This window comes from Halichoerus grypus, chromosome 6 (assembly GCF_964656455.1).
Source record: "Halichoerus grypus chromosome 6, mHalGry1.hap1.1, whole genome shotgun sequence".
NCBI classification, from domain to species: Eukaryota; Metazoa; Chordata; class Mammalia; order Carnivora; family Phocidae; genus Halichoerus; species Halichoerus grypus.
The window spans coordinates 151,592,890-151,615,028 of NC_135717.1; the positions used below are offsets into that span (position 1 = coordinate 151,592,890).

The 22,139-nt window shown below is 39.6% G+C and overlaps 1 long non-coding RNA gene across 1 annotated transcript; it reads left to right on the forward strand.

The window, feature by feature from the left end:
* The first annotated feature begins 1,738 nt into the window (after nucleotides 1–1,738).
* LOC118526693 (uncharacterized) lies at nucleotides 1,739–6,881 on the forward strand. The gene is made up of 5 exons (XR_013449304.1): nucleotides 1,739–2,054; nucleotides 2,556–2,706; nucleotides 3,252–3,360; nucleotides 3,986–4,068; nucleotides 6,342–6,881. It is a non-coding gene; the product is annotated as an uncharacterized LOC118526693 (long non-coding RNA).
* Nucleotides 6,882–22,139: the final 15,258 nt, after the last annotated feature.

Sequence of the window (22,139 nt, forward strand, 5' to 3'; positions counted from 1 at the left end):
AGAGGTACCTGTTTAGAAGAGCTTGTTTAGGTACATGGAAAGAAGGAAAGGGATGAGAACGATCCCCCCCAAAGAAGAATCAACAGGATTTTAGAGACTAAGTTAGCATAGCCTGGGGAAGGGAGGTAATAAATAAGAAGCTTAATGATAAAGAGAATGGTCCTACCTAAACAGAAACAGGGAAGTCTGCATAGAGGCAATTGAAACTTTGAGAGTTAATGAGTTCCCAAGGAGAGATGAAGACAAGCAGTGTAGTAGACTGCTTTCAGTGGGTTTTCAACTTCTTTTTTTTTTTTTTTAAGATTTTATTTATTTATTTGAGAGAGAGAGAGAGAGAAACAGCGTGAGAGGGGAGAGGGTCAGAGGGAGAAGCAGGCTCCCCGCCAAGCTGGGAGCCCGATGCGGGACTCAATCCCAACCTGAGCTGAAGGCAGTCACTTAACCAACTGAGCCACCCAGGTGCCCCATGGGTTTTCAACTTCTGTTCCCCACCTTGACCTTCTTTGTGAAATTTTCTTTTAGTTCAGTTATCACCCTACCTCCCCTCAGCCATGAGCTTCACTTGAAGTTGTTCTCAGATCCAGAAGGTGGGTCCTAATTAGTCTAAGCTAATGATGGTCATTCCCATCTCCGCTAGGCATGGCCACAGGACACAAATCTAAGCAATGAGATTTAAGAAGTTGGCTAGGAAGCCCCTAAGGAGGCTTGAGAGAAGATGGCCTCCTGTTTTCTTCTGGAAGTTGTTCCATCTCTGTCTTGACATGAAACTTGGGACAGCTCTGCCGTCTTGGGTCCCTGGATGTCAGGCTTCACTGGGCACAAGCATCCTGTGATAACCAGAAACCAAACCTTGGGAAATCCTTCAGATGCAGAGAACTGGAGGAGAAAACAAATGCAGTGAAACACAGAGAAGGATTAGTCAGACGCCAGGAAGACAAAGAAAATCAAGTTAGGCTCTGAAGCCTAGGTCTCAGGGAATTGAAAAGAAGCCAGGGATTTTGACAGGGTTTATGCTGGGCTGAGGTAAAACTTTCCAGTGGAGAGAGAGTGAGTTAGACTTGAGAGGGAGAACGGGGAGACAATCATCCTTCCAGACCAGCTTATTCAAAGAGCTGCACTTGACAGGATTCCTGAGGTGATTCTGGGGTCCGCAAAAGGTTGTTCCTGAGCTATGAAACACATTCGCTTTTGAGCAAGTAGCATTCATAGCGTCCAGGCGAGTCACTCAAAAACCAGCCTCAATGCAGCTATTGTTCAGATGCACCCCGTCAGTGTGAAAAGATGGGCTGAAATGGACTTTGCTGCCTGAAATTAAGTGTGATCACACTCAGCAGCCTCGGGAAACCCTGCCATTCAGACCTCAATTAAGGGAGGCTGGGAGCCACGGGGAGCTGGGAGTAGCCCTCGGAAAAAGAAGGGGTTCTTTCTCTGGTATTTTCCCTGATGGCAGCCCGAATCCCACGTGAATGGTCTTCCTCTTCCATGATTCGCATTTCCTGCTCTCAGCAGATCCTTCTCACTTCTCCCTCCGAGGGAGAATCTGGACCCTTGGGTGAGAGTGGCATGTGACTTCACGAGCTGTTGGAATTAACTAAAGCGTACTCGTTCCCAATCAGTCTCCCCCGAGCACCCCCACCCCCCGGCAGCTGCGAACTCCCAGCGGGGGCCGTGGCGGAGACCAGCTGGCCGCGTTCCTCACCCCTGCTCAGCCCGGGCCCCGCAGAAATCAGCCCACACTGACACCAGGGCAGCTGGGGAAAGCCGAGGTCGCTCCTCCAAATACAACTCTTTCTCTACCCTGCCTTGAAGATCTGGCACTTCGATTTCCCAGAAAGTCTGGACTGGGTTTGCTTTGAGAAAAGGTGAAGCCAACAAGAGGCAGAGTTCAGAAAATGGTGCTGAAGGGCAAACCTTTCTAGCTATTAGGCAACATTCGAGACTTCAGAAAATGCAAATAAAAATACCGAGGCTTGCTCTGGCAGTGGCTCATCAGAAGGGAAAGTAAGATTTGGTTGTCCAGTGGGGGCACAGCCTACTCTTTTCTGATTTCACAGGTTTGTGGGCACTCACGTCTCGGGGCAGCTTTTACTCCCGGGGCGGGGGCCGGGGCGGGGGGGAGCTGGCGGAGCATGGCAGGGGTACAGAGGGCTGATAGCGGGTGCATAAAGCGTTTACTGGCTAGAGGTGCCTATACTCTGCCAAAATTGCGTTTATTTGTTTAAATATACTTCGCTGCCTTTAGTTTAGCAGAACTAAATCCCTCCTCAGCCCCCACGGAGACCGGGTGATTGGGTTTCAGGGTGAGGTTGCAGCGAGGGCTTTGGGGGGGGGGTTCACGAGCCAGCTGCTCCCACAGCATTCATTTATTCATTTTATTTCCAGTCCCTAGGCTGGTTTTACACTTTGCTTTTGTGTAAGGGAATCAGGATTAGTGGGTCTTTTGTTAGTAAGGGGGAGAGGGAGAGAAGCAATTCCTTTGAGCTTCACACACATGGGCCGCCTCGCAGGCAAAGCTCAAAGCTTTGATTTACTTCTCACTCGCTGACTTTTTCAAGGAAAAAACAAAAAAGGATCCTCCGCGTCAGGCTGCTCTGTTGGAAGCTTGGATGGCAACGATTGGGGTGACTGGCGTCTCCAGAATCCAGTTCACAGCCACCAAGCCAGGGTTTCATTTGAGCTCCATAAAGATAAAGTGTCCCCAACCTGGTAAGAAGAGACCAGCGGGGAGCCTGCTTCTCCCTCTCCTCCCTGCTTGTGCTCTCTCTGGCTCTGCCTGTCTCTCTCTCTCTCTCTCTCAAATAAATAAAATCTTAAAAAAAAGAGAGAGAGAGAGTTGGGAGCATTCTTCTATGTTGAAAGAAATGCCTCATTATCACACGGCAAAAGGCATTATTGGGTGGTCCTTTTCTGAGAGCTGAACAGAGCATACGGATGCCTACTTGATTCTTTGGAAGAATTAACGTTATTTTTCCCTACTTGGAAATGCTGAACTGCTAGCAGGGTCCAAAGTCCCCCTCGTTGGCCAGCTTGTCCAGGTGGAGTGACCTACCTCAGTCTCCTCCACTGAGCAAATCACCCAGCCTCTTCGAATGGAATTGCTAAACCCATCCACACATGCACGCACGCGCACACACACACACGCACCATGTAACCTTTTTTTTTTTTTTTTTTTTTTTGGTTGTTTTTTAAGACTGGGAACAAAATTACTAAGCAAAATTTCCCAATGAACACTTCTCTCTTTTATTTTTAAGGACAGAGAAAGACAAAGTGAAAAAGGAGCCTCCCCTTATCCTCCTCCCCTTCCCCCTCAACAGCCCAGAATCAAAACACTATTCGGAGGATGGAGCAGAGGTGGAAAAGGTCAGGAAAATTAGGCCTTGTCTATTGACTGGCTCGGTTAGGAACAATTGTTGCTCAGCAGCTGTTCTTCTGAAGCTGGGCCTGAGCGCAGACTCGGGGATGGAGTGTGGCACAGGCACGCGGGGCAGTGAGGAGTAACATCGAATAGTTTTTGCACCTCAGGAATGATGGGCTTTGTTTCTCAAAAAGAGCAGAGATCCTGTTTCTGGGTAGCTGTTATCAGAAACTGGTTTTAACTAAACACAGTTGGACTCTGTGCGTGTGTTGTGTGTGTGTGTGTGTGTGTGTGTGTGTGTGTGTCTCAGTAGAAGGGGGAGGAAGAGAAGGGAAAGAGAGAATAAAGTCAAATCCATTCAACCTTTCATTCTGTATTTTTTTTAATGTAGAAAAAACCTGAAAATTTTCAGCCAAATGAAAAGCAGTAAAGTGGTTGAGAAAGACTTTATGACTAAGAGAGGATTGCAATGGAAAATATGTAAAAAGAGAAGTTAAACCAGCTGGCTTATTTAATTTTGGCTTTCCCCCCTTTTTACTTTTTTTTTCTTCAGCTTAAACGGGGGAAAAATGTACTGTGTAAATATTCAGTGTTTTTCCTAGTATTTAGTCTTAACAAAATTCTTCACAGGACTTAGTTTAGTGGATCTCTGGGGATTGGGCGTGAACGTGACATTTCACCCCTGGGTCAGAGGCCACTTCCTGCTCCGACATGTAAGTAAAAGTTCTCACTGTCCCATGGGTCTCCCGTGCTCAGGAGTGGGGGTGGGGTGGGGGCTCAGAGGGTCGGAGTGGGGGATGGGGGGGAAGCTCAATGACAAGTATTTCTGACATTATTTTATTGTAAGAACACTTCTCTTCCCATTCTGATTGCCTATCCAGGAACTAAATTTCAAAATTCTATTCCGAAGTACATATTAATTCATGTATTTCCAGTTTATTAATTTATTCATGCCTTCAATAAATATCCTGCGAAGCACTGTGTTAAGTGCTGGGGAATTAAAGATAACTAAAATATATCCCCTGCCTTGTATATCCTCAAATAAATAGGAGAGACAGGTATCCAGAGCGACAATCCCAGCAATTACAGAGAGTTCTATGCCACGGCACAACCGGAAAAAAATAATGCTGCCTAGGAAGGGCATGGAAGACATTTAGGGAGTGGTGATACTGGAACTGAGTTTTGTGAGCTAAGTAGGAGCGTACCAGGAGACCGAGGAGAGGAAGAGCATGACAGGCGAAGGGAAGAGCCATGGAAAAAGCCTTGTTTTCCCCCTTGGGTAACTGGACAAGTCTGTGATATCTTAATTCTGATTGGAGTTCTAAGAACCCAGGATGAAAAACTGAATGGAATGGGACAGAACTGGCTCATGGGGTTCAGAGTTTGAAAGCAAGGAGCCCCCAAAGGCAGCATTCAGGGATAGAGGTAGAATTAAACCTAGTGGAAAATCACACCCGCACGGCATCCTAAAGGGACGGAGCAGAAAAGACAAACCCAGCGATAGCGAAGCTGGAGGCAGCAAAGGGTTGAGGCCGTGAGTAGGAGGTAGAGGCTGCAAAGAAGCCTTTGCACAGAGCTGTAGGGGATTCTTAGAGGCAGCCTAAAGGCCTGTCTGCGGTGGGGGAGGGCAGTGTTAAAGGCATAGACCCTGCTCAGGCAGGGTGGAAACGAAAAGTACAACTTGTCAAGAAATTAAGGTCAGTCCTCATGACCGACGCCCAGACAAGTGAAAAGGATGGTAGAAAAGGCAGAGTCAGGGGCTCTACGACGAGGAGCCTTGCAAAGCATGGTCAGTGGACTGAACTGTCCTCCCAGCTGGGATTTCCCCCCCTTACCCCCCCGGGGTAGCAATGCCACCACTGACCATTACCAGTGTGTTGTTACGTGGTTCACAAACGGTGTTTTAAAGATTTTTCGTAGCTCTATGTTTATTGCGTGCAACTCAGAAATACATGAGCACTTTATACAGCTATAAAAACTGCTTAAGAGGAGGCGAACATAGATAGTAGCATGGTGAGTTGATCTGTAGAAAACAATTGAGAAAATACCTTAAAAAGGGTGTTATGAAAATATAGCAAAAGTTGAGAAGGTGGTCTATAAATGATTGACGTTTGAAAATGTTGGCAATAAGCAATGGGGAACCCCTGATAAGTTTTAGGCATGGGACTATATTCTAGAAGGCTGTTCTTGGGGCGAGGGTGGGGGGGTCTTGTGTGAGAACTTGAGGTATTTCTTAAGGGGGAATTGTATTTACCTTCCAGAACTAAGGTAAACTCTGAACTCTAGGTTCATGTTTCAATATAAAGTCTAATTTAAACCCTAAAGTACTTAGACAATTTTTCATGGACCTCCTTTTATTTATTTATTTTTATTTATTTATTTTTAATTTTTTTTATTAACATATAATGTATTATTTGTTTCAGGGGTACAGGTCTGTGATTCATCAGTCTTACACAATTCACAGCGCTCACCATAGCACATACCCTCCCCAATCATGGACCTCCTTTTAGTAATTTGAAATACCCATGACTTTATTCTAATCTTGAACAACTCGACGTATATATATAAGTGAATAATTTTGGTAAAAATGTTCAGTGATCAAAATGACTTCCATGGTGGGGCGCCTGGGTGGCTCAGTCGCTAAGCGTCTGCCTTTGGCTCAGGTCATGATCCCAGGGTCCTGGGATCGAGCCCCGAGTCGGGCTCCCTGCTCAGCAGGAAGCCTGCTTCTCCTTCTCCCACTCCCCCTGCTTGTGTTCCCTCTCTTGCTGTGTCTCTCTCTGTCAAATCAATAAATAAAATCTTAAAAAAAAAAATGACTTCCATGGTATAATAAGACACTAATTATGTCTATTAAATGTTAGTAAGTCTGTGTCTTTGTAATTATGTAGTCAATTTTAGTCACATAGACCCTGGTGCCTTATTTTTTAAAATATGTCTGGTACTTTATACATTAATCATTTTTTTTATTTCCTATATTTTGCAGTGGTTTGACATCCGGGAAGGACTCCTCCCAGGATTCGCTAATTCCTAGAGATACTAAACAATTTGCCTGCAAGCACAGCTTTCATATGCAAGCCAACCCGTCCGGAATCCATACTCTCATCCACTTCCTTCTATCAGGCACTGTGGTCTGGGACTCTACCCTGTGCCCTTAATCATCCCAAGGCCAATCACTAGACAACTAGAGACCAGCCTTCTAGCCTGTCAAAATTATTCAAACTATTTAATCCTAAACCTGCGTAGGTGCTTACCCTGCCTTGCCCATTTCTTCCTGAGAAAACCAACATAAACACTGTTGCTCATGCTTTCCCCTCACTCCTGCCTCCTGACCAACCCTGGTGCTTCTCCGTGTGGCTCTGCATGGCTTAACGTGTCTCATCTTCTTGTGAATTGTAAACAAAAAGCTTTTTTCAAAAAGAGTTACCTCTGTGGCTTTTATCTTACCATACCTGATCAAAGCAAATCTCAGGTACATTTTAAAATACATTAAAGAAACTCAATAAACAAATATTTGTTAAATGAATGAATGAATGGATATCTCTACCCCCTAAACACGTTTCTCTTTTACTTTATTAAAATTGTTTTCGTGTGGCTAAAAGCCATTTACAGTAGCTACCCATCCAACCAAGACCTGGGTTATGAGAAATTGGAATTCAGAGTAATTTACACATTGCAAAATGACATGAAGAAACTATGGCCGGGAAGACGGTGCTGTTTCTTTATTCCAGGAAGAAATCCAAAGAGGACTTTTTTTCCAGCCAACACACCCATATTACTGTATCTTCCTGTATAAGATGTTATTTTTTTTCTATGCCAGGTGGATTAACTGCTGTAACAAATAACCATAAATCTCCATTGCACAAGATAATAAAAATTAATTTCTTAATCACTAAAATCCGATGCAGGTGTTCATAGTTGGACCGCTCTCCTGGCTGACTCCGTGACTCAGCAATTGAGGATTCTTCCCTCTTGTGGTGCTGTCAGGTTCAAAACATGACCTCCAAGGTCACTAGAGGAGGTGGAAAAATTATGGGAAAGGCCTATCAGATACATACCCAACTTCACACACAGGTGCCATGTAAAAAGGCATAAAAAGTCTCTGACTGGGCAGCCACTTCCCAGCACCCCCTTAGCACTGGGGAAGAGGAGCTCAAACTTTTGGCGGTCAGCTAACCTTTTCCACCAGTCCAAGACATATTCCCAGGACTGCATGGAGGTGCTAGAGTAACTATGAGTTGGTCCAGTGGTAAGGTAAATCAGTATTTCTTCATCACTTTGGGGTCATGAATTTGATAAAATTGATAGACCCTCTCCCTAGAAAAACATATAAGAATAAGCACACATAATTTTCATGGCATTTCAGAAGCTCCATGGATTCCTGAAGGCCATCCACTGAGATCCTGGAGGGTCATAAGCCTACACTTGTGGTATTGTGGAGATTATTTAGCTCAGAGATATATTTTGAATAGTGTTGTAAGTCATGAACCATGAGCTAACCTAAATTAGATTTTTTTCCTGCCAAACTGGGGTCTAATTTTTTTTAAAAATTGTTAGAACTAAGAATCCAGAATATCAATAGTGTGTTATCCAGCTTTGAGGGACTAGTTTTGGACTGAGCAGAAATTCCTATCTCTGTTACTGCAAAAGATTTTATGTTGATATCTTGCCATCCATCTGCCACTCTCCAACCCACTTCACATGCCAACCAGAGTGACACCTAAAAACTTGAATTTCAGCATGTCCCTTCTAAAAACCTTTCAGTGAATAAAGACCTAAACCTTTAAAATGGAATAAAAGTCCCTGAGTAAACTGGCCCCACCTGCTTCTCACATTGTGAGCTGCTTTGCTTTTTGTACTCTCTCATAACTGGCTTTTCTTTCCTTTCTCCTACCTCAGGGCCTTTGCACATGCCTTTGCAGCTTCTTTGAATTGTTTTGTCTTCATTTTTTATGTAGTTAACTGTCACTTTTCCTCCAGATGTCAGCTCAACTGTCACTTTCTCAGAGAAGACTTCACAAAGACACCAAGTCAGTCAGTCCTCTATATGTTCTTAAAGTATGCTTTAAGTTTTTCCCCTGATGTTTATCACAGTTTATAACAATGTGTGTGTGGTTATTTGATTTGTCTGTGTCATTCCACTAACAGGTAAAATTCACGAGGGCAGAAACTGTGAGCATCTGGTATGACAACTCAGTATCTGACTTAGTGCATGGACTGTAATAGGCATTTAATATTTGTTGGATGGATAGATGGATGGATGAATGAATGAATGAATGGATAGTGCCTATGCTTTGCTCTGTAGTTTGAAAAAGAAAAAATTAAGTGGTCAAGGATCTTGAAACTAAATTATTTTCTCATTCTGAGAAATGAACAGAATAGCCAAGTTAAGATTTGCTATGATTTTGAGGAACTTTACATTTAAGCAATGACTTTTACTGTGCTGTGTAGCAACCTCTGCTCTTAGATAACTTCTAATCCAATAGGAGAAACAAGCAGCAAAACATGTTTTCATCATTATTTTATATTGCCACAAAGAGAACGGCTCACTGATGGGGTAAGGACAGTGGAAGGGGGCTCTCTTTTAAAAAACTGGTGAGTAGGAGACTTCTGGGCTAATTTAGGAAAGCCTCCTGGAGCACCTAGTCCTTTGCTAATTGTTGAAAGGTCTCTAATGACACTTCTTTTTTGAAGTATATTTGGCACCCTGAGTGCCAACAAAAGATTTTCCCCGCAAGTCTTGCTCCTCAGCTTTTCTGTTTTATTGTCATAAGGATAAAGCTATGAATTATGAGAAAGGCTGGGAAGACAAGGATCGGACTGGCATTTTAGTCCCCCAGCAGAGACCAAGACTCTAAACAGTTTTGCCTCACACTCTTTCTGATAGATTTTATTATTCTTCAAAATATTCACTATGTCTGCATACGGGATGATTGTACATTCCTCTCTGATTCGGCCATGTGGTTGCCTCTGGCAGGTGACATGGCAGTGGAAGTGACAGGTGCAGATGCTTTGAGAGTCATCGTGAGGTTCCACCACCTTTTCCCTCTGACCCAAAGCTCATCATGTTCTCAGATGGGAATCTTCTATCAACGTGGATCCCAAAGTGAAGAGGATGAGGGATGGAGCCAGAGTTTACCTCAACCAATATGGAACACGAGCTATAAAAAATAATTAGTTTTTATTCTTGTAAGGAACTGAAATTTGAGGGTCGTTTGTTATTGTGGCTTAACCCAGGGAAAGATGACCGATACACTTTCCTTCACAAAAATTATATATCATTTGACTCAAATTTAGAGCTATACGCCTCATGAAAAAATGGTCATTCCCATTTGGGTGAGTCGTCCATCAGTGTTTTCCAGGTGCAAAGCTTCAGGAAGGCATAAATGCCATCATGATGAAGTGGAATTCTCAACCAGTAAAGCCAGTGGGCTAACTTTTATATTCACCAACTTCAACAATATGGAAGCCAGCTTGCCTTGCAGCTCTGCTGGACGTGCCAAGAGGATCCCATCTGAGATCTGGAGGAAAATTTGCAACAAGAGATTGCTATCAATCAGACAGGGATTTCCTTTCCTAGTTAGGAAAATCAATGGTGGGGGGGAAGAGATTTATCTGCTGATTTATACAGAAACAAGAATAGTCAGAGCTCGTCGTAATATCATTTTTAATAGTAACATCACATAGAGAAGTATAAAAGAAACTCACTCAAGACAAAAAGAGTTTGTACAGATGGGCCAAGTTCTTGCTTAATGTTCCTTCCTCCTCCTCCTCCTCCCATTCCTGTTCCATTTCCCTTCTCTGTCTTTCTTCCTTGTCTTTACCCTAAATCTACTCATGGCCATCTTTGGAAGATGCGAGGATAATAAATATAAATAGATATATAGAGATGTTCCTTCCTGAAAGCAAAAGATAAATTAAATATACTCTTATTTCGAGGAGTTTAGTCCATTTATAACTCTAAAATATTAAAAGAACTTCTTAACCCTAAACCTCTAACGTTTGAAAAACCTTCCAAAAACAACTACATTTGAAGGCTTTTGACACTTTCTTTTAAGAAATGCCAAAGTGTATTCTCATTTCCCCAGGCTTGCCCAGCCATGAACAGCTTCAGTTCAAGCTTTCCCTGAGTACCTGCTAGGATCATAAATCTGTCTTCATGTAGAACTTGTACTTTTAAAGTGTGGATTATCTTACTGAAGATCATCTTTTTGCCATGAGCTTTCTATCCCAAGGTCAGTTCCCCTAAACACACACACACACACCAGTATTCCTAAACTTCAACTGTAGTGCACATTGTCAGTTATGACTCCCTATTATCAAGCAATACTGCCCTTCCTCTAAATGTGCTGAGTTTCTAAAATATTCAATAGGAGGTGTGCAAAGCTAAACTTACCATTAAATCACTCAAGTCGCTTGCTGGAAGCCGAGCATTGATATGCAATTTAGACACCTCAGTGTTCAGTCCCTAAACACATTTTAAACCAGGAGTAGGAGCAGTTCAATTTATGTGCCATGGTGTCTGAATTTGCAAAGATTTTCTGGTAATCTGAGGAGTTATACTGAGTTACTCTGGGCAAATATTTTGCTTTATTTTTGTAGTTTTGTGATACAGTGAAAAGAGTTCTGGATGCCAAGTTAGGAACTGAGGGATTTCTAAACGGGTTTTATATACAATATTTTTGTAACCTAACAAAAAATGTAAATGGTTTACAATTTCATGACCATGAATATGATGAACTGCTCTTTGTTCTGAACTGCTCTAGTTCAATGTCGAATAGTTATAATCAGATTGATCTGCATGAGAATTCAATGCTAATTATGTATACATACGGAAGAGAGCTGATTTTCCATAATGACTCTATGGTTTAAAACCATCAAAAGAAAGGGAGTATTGCAAAATTCACCACTCCAAAAATACTACAGTCCATCAATTAAGCAATACATGAAGCATGTAATGACGATAATTTCTGGGTATGTCAACCAAGAAAGAGGCAAGCTAGTTGTTATGCTGCCTCACCATAAGAATGATGATTGTGTTAGTGCTTGGGTAGGTCATTCCCTACACCAGCTCAAACTTTGAGGGAAGACAAAATGGATTTGCTGAGCTGGCTCTTTTCTTTAATGCCAGATCCCAAGTAAGTCAGTGTCTTAGGATATCTGTGCTATCAAAACCACAAAATACCCAATTTGTGACTTTAGAGAAACCAAGTCACTGAAGGTGAGAACCTGAAGTGGAATTTACAGACATCTTGTTCATTCCATTCATTTTAACAATGCGATTACGAAGACCAGGAAAGGCAGGCTATCGTGTCCAAAACAATCACATATCTAGTAATAACGAACGTAGCAAAGGACTTTGCCCAAGTCTGTAAACTCCTAGCTCAGGTCTTTCTTCTCTGCCATGTCACTGGGGAACCAACATTGGTTCCCAAAACTGAATCTAAGAGGAACAAGCACGAAATGTGAAGCTTTCAATTAGGATTCAGAACTATAGAATATCCCTTTGAAATTTTTGAATCTAGTAACAAAAATAAAAATGAAGTCCTATTAAAGAAGTTTCAAGTATGTTCATTTTCCCCCCTGTGCTGTAAAAAAATAAAAGACCTGCTAGTCATATATCAAGCTACCAAGAGAAGTTCATAAATTTTCTGCTCCAAGTAACATTGCATTACTCTTACCCATTTGGAATATCCCTAAAGGTGAAGAATTATATATGAGGTACAAAAGAGAAAGACATGGCTCTAGAGTAAAATTATCTCTAAATCAGAAATGCTGACTTAATTTCGTTTTTCTTCTTGTCATTAACATTATTGTCTAAAACATTAATTTTTCTATTATTAAATTGATATTATACTGGATTCATTACTCAAATACATTCATATATATATAATGTGACCATAAAATATGAAACTGAGTCTTGTAAACACCCTCAACTGAATTCAAACATACACAAGGCTGCTGTCAGATTGAGCAGACACCCGTTACTTAGATCAAGACACCACAAACTCAATGCTGCCACACACTTGCGCAATTTTTGTTGTTGTAGTATTTGCTTTTTTTGGAAATTGCCTTCACAGCAACGACTTTACACAATTAAATTTAATCTTACTATTATAGCCACACCCTGTGTTTCACCATAGTCTTATCACTTTTTTTTTTTTATCCCCCACATTTTCTTCAGACTCAGCTCCTGGTTATTTCCTCCTATTAAAAAATAAATAAAATTTGTTTTCCAAAGGCACGGGTCTGCTACCAATCAATATCACTTGGAAAGAATATTAATCAGGTTCTTTAAAATATTTAAGGAAAATCGGATTAGCCATGGCAAGAACATTGGAAAACTCATGACCTTCTAATTTCTACTACAGGAAGAGACTGATTTCATCAATATGAACACATTCTGGCACACTTCTTAAACATTAGTCTTTTTGACTTGAATAACCAACATCATATAGTTTACACTCTCATGGGTATCTCTCTAAAATTTTTCTATAAGGTAATTTGAAGCCAAAGCTGAAAATGTCCCTGCTACACATCTTACACTATTACATCTCTTCTTCCTTGTGCAAAAAGGGCAGAAACATTTGAGCTGTCATGATTTTCAACTACTCAATGAAGCCACAATGCCAACAAATCTCAGTTTATTAGTGCTTGAATTATAAAATTTCAAACATGTACCGTGTATGTGTGTGCACATCCATGCACGGGCACATGCGTGTGAATGTGTGTATCTGGGCATAGTGGAGTGAGGCAGTTATTTGTGTCTAATTGTTCTCAGTAAAAAAGTTTTTTCAGCCTGCCCCAAGACAACTACTCCAGCTAATCTGTGCTGGAGCCTTTGGGGACATTTGGAAGAGAGCAGAAGACCCTTCATTTCCAATTTCCCATTAGCCTAGAACCTCCTTACCTCTTCCAAATACCCTCAGCCTGGGCTGCAGAGGTTAGAACCTCCTCAGTGAGTAGGTTGCTTTTTCCACCTGGAGCTTGGGCTCCTGCTAGGACAGAAAATGGGCAACACATGAGAAAGGATGATTCCCTCCTTCTCTTAGAACTATACCCTGAAAAATCAGGAAAAAGAAAAGAGGCACAGGAAAGCTAACTCATATGCCAAGTTGGTGGGCAATAGAATGTAAGAAAGGTTATCAGGTGAGGATCTGGAATCAGGCTAGCTGAGATTGAATTCTGGTTCTAAGCTTACTTTATGGACCTAGACAACATCCATAAATTCCCTATGCCTCCATTTCCTCATCTATAAAATGGGAATCATACTCCTTACATTATAGAGTTACTGGAACATTGCTTGGGACAAGATGAGCATTCAATGAATATTAACTACAATTATTACTAATGACTATCACCTATTGAGAGTGTACTACATTTCTAAGAGCCCAGTAATGTAGCACACACATCCCTTAGAATTCTTCCCATGAATTTCTACTTTCCAAAGTGAAATAAAATCTCAACTAGTTGTTTAATACTGATGTTTCCTTTCTTTGGCTAGCATAATCATTAGTTTATAGTACACATATCTATGTCATTCTAATTTTTTGTAATGGTAAATTTTACATTCTCCTATGCACCTGCAAATTCCTTGAATATAGAAAAGGAAAATTTGGCAAACATGAAAACAAATACATAGCCTTCACTCACCCCTACTACATCTGCATTCTAGTCATTCTTCAGTGTCAACCAAGATAACTCACATCCTACCAGAAAAGACAGAACAGAAGCCAGTCATGACAACCCCTTCTACCCAACTTCTAAGCATAGTTACCGAGCCAAATAGACCCAAGCTCTATGGCAGTAAGAAGGCTTGCATATTCTGCCAAGGGAGCCACAGTCATGACAGCAAGGCTGAAATGCTGGCAACCTTCCTGGAGACCCTGAGGGAGAGCAGTGTGGGTACTTGCGGAGCTGTCAGGGATAAAGTGGAGGGCCAATTTAAGGAACTGCGGCTTCAGTGGGGATGCTTCATCTTCTTGTAAATGAAAGGGCAGTGTTTTCTTCCAACCTCCTTGGTGGCTTTCTTCAAGCTATCTCAGCTCAAGAGCCTGAATTTAATTCCAGATATTTTTCATTTGTGCCGTAAACCACTATAGGGACGACAGGAATTCAGGCCTAGGAATGAATGCTAAATTGCAGCATCTCCAAATTATCTACTGCCCTGGAAAGCCTACTTTGAAACCAGATTTTTAAAGGTAGTGCAATTTTGGAAGGGACCCACAATCCTTTTTTTTTTTTTTTTTTTTTTTTTGCATCACCAGGAAACAGGTTCTCTGTAATCCTTACTTAAAAAAAAAAAAAGTCTCATGGGTTAATCTCCCTTAGGCAGGTACCATTACTGGTATTTAAACTCCATAAGCAATTCAACTGCAATAAATAAACTAAAGTGATGATGATAATAATATTATAATGACCGCACACCATTACATTATCAATGCCTTTTTTTTCATTCAGCTCTTTATAAAGTGCTTTCCTATATGATCTCTGCCTTCCCACTCCTACCACTATTTCCCACCAACCCTGATAAGGAAGCACTCTTTGTAACTCTGAGAAATGTCCAGTGGGATTATTTGGAAAGACATAATTGCAGCTACTGAGAAAGAGACTCAATGTAATTAAGATTAAATTAGGATAAAATTGTTTTCAGAGATTGATAATTGTACCCTGGGCTTTAAAATAACCAAACCTAAAACCTGTAACCTCACCCAGACCAAGGACAGGTTCATTCCCATACATCTGCTACTGTGTGTTAGTGTACCTTGGAGTGTGGCCAATCACAGTTTTGTGAAGGTTTTTCCTACACTGGCACACAATTATATTTATCTAAGATAGTTTATGTATTTGCAAATGATAGCACTTACAAGCACTGCAAGCTTCTATTGAGAAAATTAACTTGTGTGCCATCGCTGAAAATGCTGTTTCCTCCCTCTGGGAAGTGTCATCTTGATTGCTTTCTCATCTAAACTGCTCTATCCCCTCATTGCCTTGTTTTAATGCAACTCAAACTAGACTGCTAGCACTCATCAATAGCAATAATCCCCTCTTCCTTCGAGGCACAGAGCTAGAATACATTTTTCATCCTCCATTTGTCACCCTAGGGCAGTGCCTGTGACTGAGATCTTGACAACAGAACATAGGTGCCATTTCCAGGCCTGAGATATTAGAACCTTCCACTCGTGATCCTGGCTTTTTTTTTCCTGGCTGAATGGAGAAGACTCTGAGGCCCTAGGGTAGGTTGGTGGAGACATTAGATGGAAGGACTGGTGTCCCTGAATGACCATGTGGAGCCATCCCACATTGAACTGTGATGTAAGCAAGAAATAAATTTTTGTTGGGTCAGTACACAGGTTTGGCGGTGGAGGTGGGGGAGGGTATGCTACCGAGGCTAGCGTTATTTATCAAATACTGTTTTCGTACTCGCTTCTCTTTCCATTTCCACAGTCATCTCATACTTTCTCCCTTTCTTTCATTTAGTCTGCAAAGAATTATTGTGTGCTCAACATATGTGCTAGGAAAAGAGTACATTGCACTGTGACCATGTTCAAAGTAACCCAAATGAACAATTAAACACCTTACAACTTGATAAGCACAATTCTTTAGGTCTGCTAATTATTTAGGAGACATGTCAGAAAACTACAATCTGTTTCGGTAAGTTAAATTTTGTGGGAACACAGCCATGCTCATTCCTTTACATCCTCTTTGTGTAGTGACCTTAGAACCTGCAAGAAAGCAAGAATGACCAAGAAGGACTTGCAACCTGTAGCTTTCATGCTACACTGGCTGAGTTGAGTATTAATGACAGAGACTGGCCCGTAAATCTTAAATTATTTTCTGGTTCTTTACAGAAAAGGTTTACTGACTCTTGCCCTAAAGGATTTTAGAAAAGATTCTCAAAGAGGATGACATACAGCCAGATGTTACTCAACAATGAAGCCCAGAAGGGAGGACTAGAATCTGATCGAGCCCTAGATAAAAAATAAATCACTCAGCCTGACAGTGCTCTCCTTGTCCCAACTTCCAAATTATAGTGAGAAGGAGACAGTGGAGGAGAGGCTGAATAAAAGAACATAATGACATAGTCTCTCACATTCTCATAATGCTCAAATTCCAGGGATCCTCCAGATTTTGGTTCAAAAGTAAAACAACAGCCTAACCTCCTCCAGCTCAAATAGTGACAAGGTCAAAAAGTCTGAAGGAAATTGGGAATGTGGTTAATCACAGCTGAATGCAATCTAGCAAAAACTGCAATCTAGCACCAGCTCAACACCCCTCTAGGAGAGAGCTGAATTATTATTTCCCCATCCTAATAAAAAAGACAGAAGAAGGAACTTACACTCTCTGGATAACGAACAAAACAAAACAAAACAAAAAAATACTGTACTTCAGTCTCCACTCTTCTTTTATGCACAATATCCAGAAAAAAACTGTAAAAATTATGAGACTTGCAAAGAAACAGGAAAATGTGACCATATTGAAGAGAAAATATAGTCTAAAGAATCAGACCAGCAGATGACCAAACTATTGGACTTAGCAGAAAAGGATTTGAAACTATTATAACTATTATAAATATATAAAAGAATTTACAGGAAAAGATAGATGTAATGGATGAAGAGATGGGATTTTCTAGGATAGAAATGGAAACAATAAAAAAGAACCAAATGAAAAATAATTATAGAACTAAAAACACAATACCTAAAATTCTTTTATTTTTTTTATTTATTTATTTATTTATTTTTAAAGATTTTATTTATTTTTTTTGACAGAGAGAGACATAGCGAGAGCAGGAACACAAGCAGGGGGAGTGGGAGAGGGAGAAGCAGGCTTCCCACTGAGCAGGGAGCCCGATGCGGGACTCGATCCCAGGACCCTGGGATCATGACCTGAGCCGAAGGCAGACGCTTAACAACTGAGCCACCCAGGCGCCCCCTAAAATTCTTTTAAAAATGGGCTTAATAGCAATAAATTAATTATAAATTTGTACTGTTCAGATTTCATGCTATGGGGAGTAAAATTGACTAATAGCCCGGCTACTGTTTCTCTTGATCTATCTTGGCATTCACACCAAAATCATGCTTCCTATAGGCTGCTCCCAGCCAATGGCATGACAGGGATATCAATATAGGCCCATTCCTGTAAGTTGTTGGACTTCTCCAATGGGTGACTTTAGATTGAGTAACTCCCAGCAGCCTGGGAAAACTTGTTTATTTCTGTGCAAAAGTAAATTTCCTATATAATCTTTCTTCCTTTCCCTTCTCTCCCTCACAGGCATCAAACTTTAACCATGGTCTGAAGGTTCTCTCTACCTGCTCCTACTCCCTCATCTTTTATCATTCACAGACATTTCCCCAATATATCTTTGGAAGTCTGATCCTATCTTTGCATCTGCTTCTTAGTGGATCCAAACACAAGAGGACTGTACACTTCAGAAGAAATCATTAGTAAAATTAAAGACAAATCAATAGAGATTTTCCAGTCTGAGTCTCAGAGAGGAAAAAAGAATAGAGAGTATCCTGAAGGATCAAGTCAACTGGTCTATCAGACATGCAATTGAAGTCTCAGAGGGACAGAAGAGAGAAAATGTTTGAAAAGCTAATAGCTGAGCAACTTTCAAATTTGATTAGAAATATCCACCCCAGGGGCACCTGGGTGGCTCAGTCGGTTAAACAATCTGCCTTTGGCTCAGGTCATGATCCCAGGATCCTGGGATAGAGCCCTACATCCCCGGGCTCCCTGCTCAGCTCAGCACAGAGTCTGCTTCTCCCTCTGCCCCTCCCTCCTACTCATGCTCTCTCTATCAAAATAAATAAATAAAATACTAAAAAAAAGAAAGGAAGGAAGAAAGAAAGAAAGAAAGAAAGAAAGAAAGAAAGAAAGAAAGAAAAAGAAATAATCCATTCCAGAATCCCAGAAACTCAATGAATCTCAAGCAGGAAAAAACAAAAACAAACCCACAAACCAAACAATACTGGGGTACATCATGGTCAAATTGCTGAAAACCAAGACTAATATGTAATAAATGAAGAGAAGACATTGCATAGAAAAACAATGATGGATATAATTGCTGACTTTTCATCAAAAGCCCAGTAGGCCAGATAGTCATGGAACAGTATCTTTGAAGTGTTGAGAAATAAGATTGTTGATCTGGAGTTTTATAACCAGCAATAATGCTCTTTAATTGTGGGGAGGAGATAGAGATGTTTTCAGACTGTCAAAATTGAGAGAGGTTATTGCCAGCAGATTCACAGGACAGAGGATGCCAAAGGAGATTCTTTAGGTTGAGGGAGGACCTTTAGTGGAGGATAGAGGCTCAGATCTACAGGAAACACTAAAGTTCACCAGACATAATAAATACGGAAGTTTGTTTGTTTCCTTTTTCTCAATTTATTTGGTGGAATGTTGACCATTTAAAGCAAAAATGATGGCAGTACATTCTAGGGTTTGTAACATGTAGAAGTAAAACTACATGAGGATCATGGCACCCAAGTTTCGAGAGGGTGGATGGAGGTATATTGCTGTAAGAGGTGTACTGGTGTAGGTACATTGTATGTAGGCAACACACACATTGTTGCTTTATATATGAAGTGGTGTCATGTTATTTCAAACTAGACAGTGGTGAGGTGGAGGATGTATATTGAGGTCCTACAGAAAGCACTAGAAAAATAAAACAAAGGGATAAAATTAAAAACAACAAAAACAATAACATGTAATGACTACAATCTTTTGACCGTGATCTGCAATAAGAAATACTATATATCTATCACTACCAATATACAAGTTCTCCACAATGCTCTCATACACACAAATACAATATAACAGGAAAAAAATTATTCAAAGCAATACTTAGGATTACTAAGTGCAATTAATATTTTTTACTTTTTCATTTTTTTAACATCAATCATTACCCATTGAATCAATTTTACTACCAAATTCTTACAGTGGATCACAACTTGAATTTGGAAAAACACTGTTCTACAGCATCTGCTATACAGCAAACTATTTACTTAAATTTTTTTCATTTCCTTTTGTTAATTAATGTTTATCAAAAAATTGCATGAAGACTATGTTATTCCCATTTTAGAAATGAGGAAACAGAAGTGGAGAAATTAACTAACATTCTTAAGATTGTAAATCTGGTAAGTGAAAATGGGATTATTTCAATGTAGATCTAAGTCTAAGTGCTGTGCTTTTAACCACTATATCACACTACCCACTACCTCCACCTTGGTCGCTACATGTGGGGGCCTAGGGACCGGGATGGATGCATGTAATTATATGCATTTTTCTTGAATGAAAGACTAGTTTTTATCTGTAAACTTAAAAAAAAAAAAAAAAACCTTAAGTATCAAAGTCCTACCCAGCCCTAATTTACAGTTTGTTTTCTCATACTAGATAACTAAAATCTGTTCACATTATTTGAGCAGATGCTTTAAAAGGTTCCAGTCACTCAACCATGATAAAACTCTAACCTTCAAGGCTTCATATCCTATACTTTTCTTTGTATATGTTATTGGTGAGTGGGTGGCAACAGAAATCTACAAAACATGTAAATGAGAAACTTTAATCTACTGAGGCTATTTTTCAGTTCTAAGATTCTATAAACCTATAATTCTAATCAAGGACCCAGCCACCTGCCATTCTATAACTAAGCCACAAGATAGGCAGTTGTCTAAATTGCTCAGAAAGTTATACAAAGACAGAGGTTCCTTTGTTTCTTTGTTAGTCTGCCCTGAAGTTTTGCAAGGCTTGATGTTAATTAACGTCTCTTGGTACAATTTAACCATATTCCTCTTAGTTTATTGTCTATCATATAGATAGAATAACCTAGCTTTCCTTAGGATAATCATTTTTTTCAAATACTTATATAATTGAAAATAACTATTCACTATTTAGCTTTTACCTCACTAGACTAAATAAATACAATCCCCTTAATCTTCCCCAGTTGGTTTGATTTTCTCTGTAATCATTTTGGTAGTGCCTCTTAGTTTCTCCACATGCATTTTAAAGGGTGGAACCCCACATTGATTGCATTACTCTAATAAGGGCCTGACCAATGCCAACTACGGCTAGAGGATCTGCCCTTCTTGCCTGCTGTGCTCTTGCTAAAAGAGAGTTGAGTGTTATATTAGCATTTCTGAAACAATTGTTGCCAGTTTTCTGGATGTCGTCAGCTGAGGTTTAATCTCACTCATACCAACTGCGTTGAGCCAACTGAACCAATGCCTTGCATTCTGTTTTGAAATATCTGCTCATATGCTTTTATGACATTTAAATTTCTTCTTTCATGACTTGAATTTTCTTCCTCCTGGTTTGGTAACTTTATGTTTCTCTCTATTGTGACATTATTGTTTTTATTGATTTCAGGAATTTATACTAAGGATTTCAACTCTTGTGTTTGTCTATGTATTTTTTTTTGTTTAAGTTTGTATGTAATTGAATATATTGGCTGTTTTTCCTTTATCTTTTCTTCCATTGTTTTTATGGAAAGTTCTTTTCCAAGATCAACCAATAATTATTTATATTTGTTTTAACTGTTTTAAGATTTCACGCTTTCTTACAATCAACTTTTTACTCATACAACATTGATTTTGCTATTTATCCTGGGGTGAGATACAGTAAAAATCTTCTATGTGTGTGTGAGAGTTCGCCAACTTTTCCAATTCATTTCTTTTCCATTGGTTTCTAGTACTTTCTTTATAATATATGAAATTCTTGTATAATGACATGTTTCATTGTTATCTGTTTATATATTACAAAGCATCAATATACTTACATATAAAATGCTCATAAGAAATAAACCACCTATAGAAATATGGACAAAGACTACTCATGAAAGGAGAAATAAAATTTCTTATAAACATATGAAAAATATTTATGTTTATAGCTAAAGAAGTAAAAAAATAGAATCGTATACGACTTCTACTGAATCAGGAAGATTTTTTTAAATTATTATAACGTTATGGCTGTTGAAATTGTTTTAAAATGCATGTTTTCAAACACTGCTCCTGGGGCTCTTTTTCCTAATATTTTCTTTTGATAATTTTTGAATTTTCAGAAAATTTCAATGTATAGTACAATACAATGAATATTGTATATCAACTATATTCAGTTGTTATCATTTGCCACACTGATTTTCTCTCTCTCTTTCTCTCTCCATATATGCATATGTATATCTGTGTGTTTATGTATATACATACATGTATGTGTACATACACACATATAATATGCATAATTTCTTGCTGAACTATTTGAAAGCTAGTTGCAAACATCATGATACTTCAGGTTCAAAGATTTTAACTTGCAGCTGGAGGTGTTTCAAACATGAACAAAACCTCACAAAAGCAATTTGGAAAGATGTATCAAAGCCTTCAAGACATGAAATCAGCATAATAATTTCACATTTAAGCATTTGTTCAAAAAATATTTTATTTTAATTCCTCAATCTGAGCCTCCTTTTTTTATTACATCCATTATAACATTAGTTCTTATTTATGATTTTATAGAAAACTACTCAAATTACTACAAAGAAGGTATATAAAATTACTTCTAGCTTTTGACACTAATGGAATACATGTATGTGATAGCTTTTTTCCAGAAATGTGTTCATATATTCATTTATCCCACTAATATGTACTAAGCTCTTTACTATACCAAAAGAGATAGGATGTGGACTTACTCTCAAAGAGTTTATTATCATGAGTGGCTTTTTGGGCTATGCCTAAAAATTTACACCTTGCTTAAAAGGGGAAAGTAGTGAAGGATTTTAGATAGAGGTCTAATC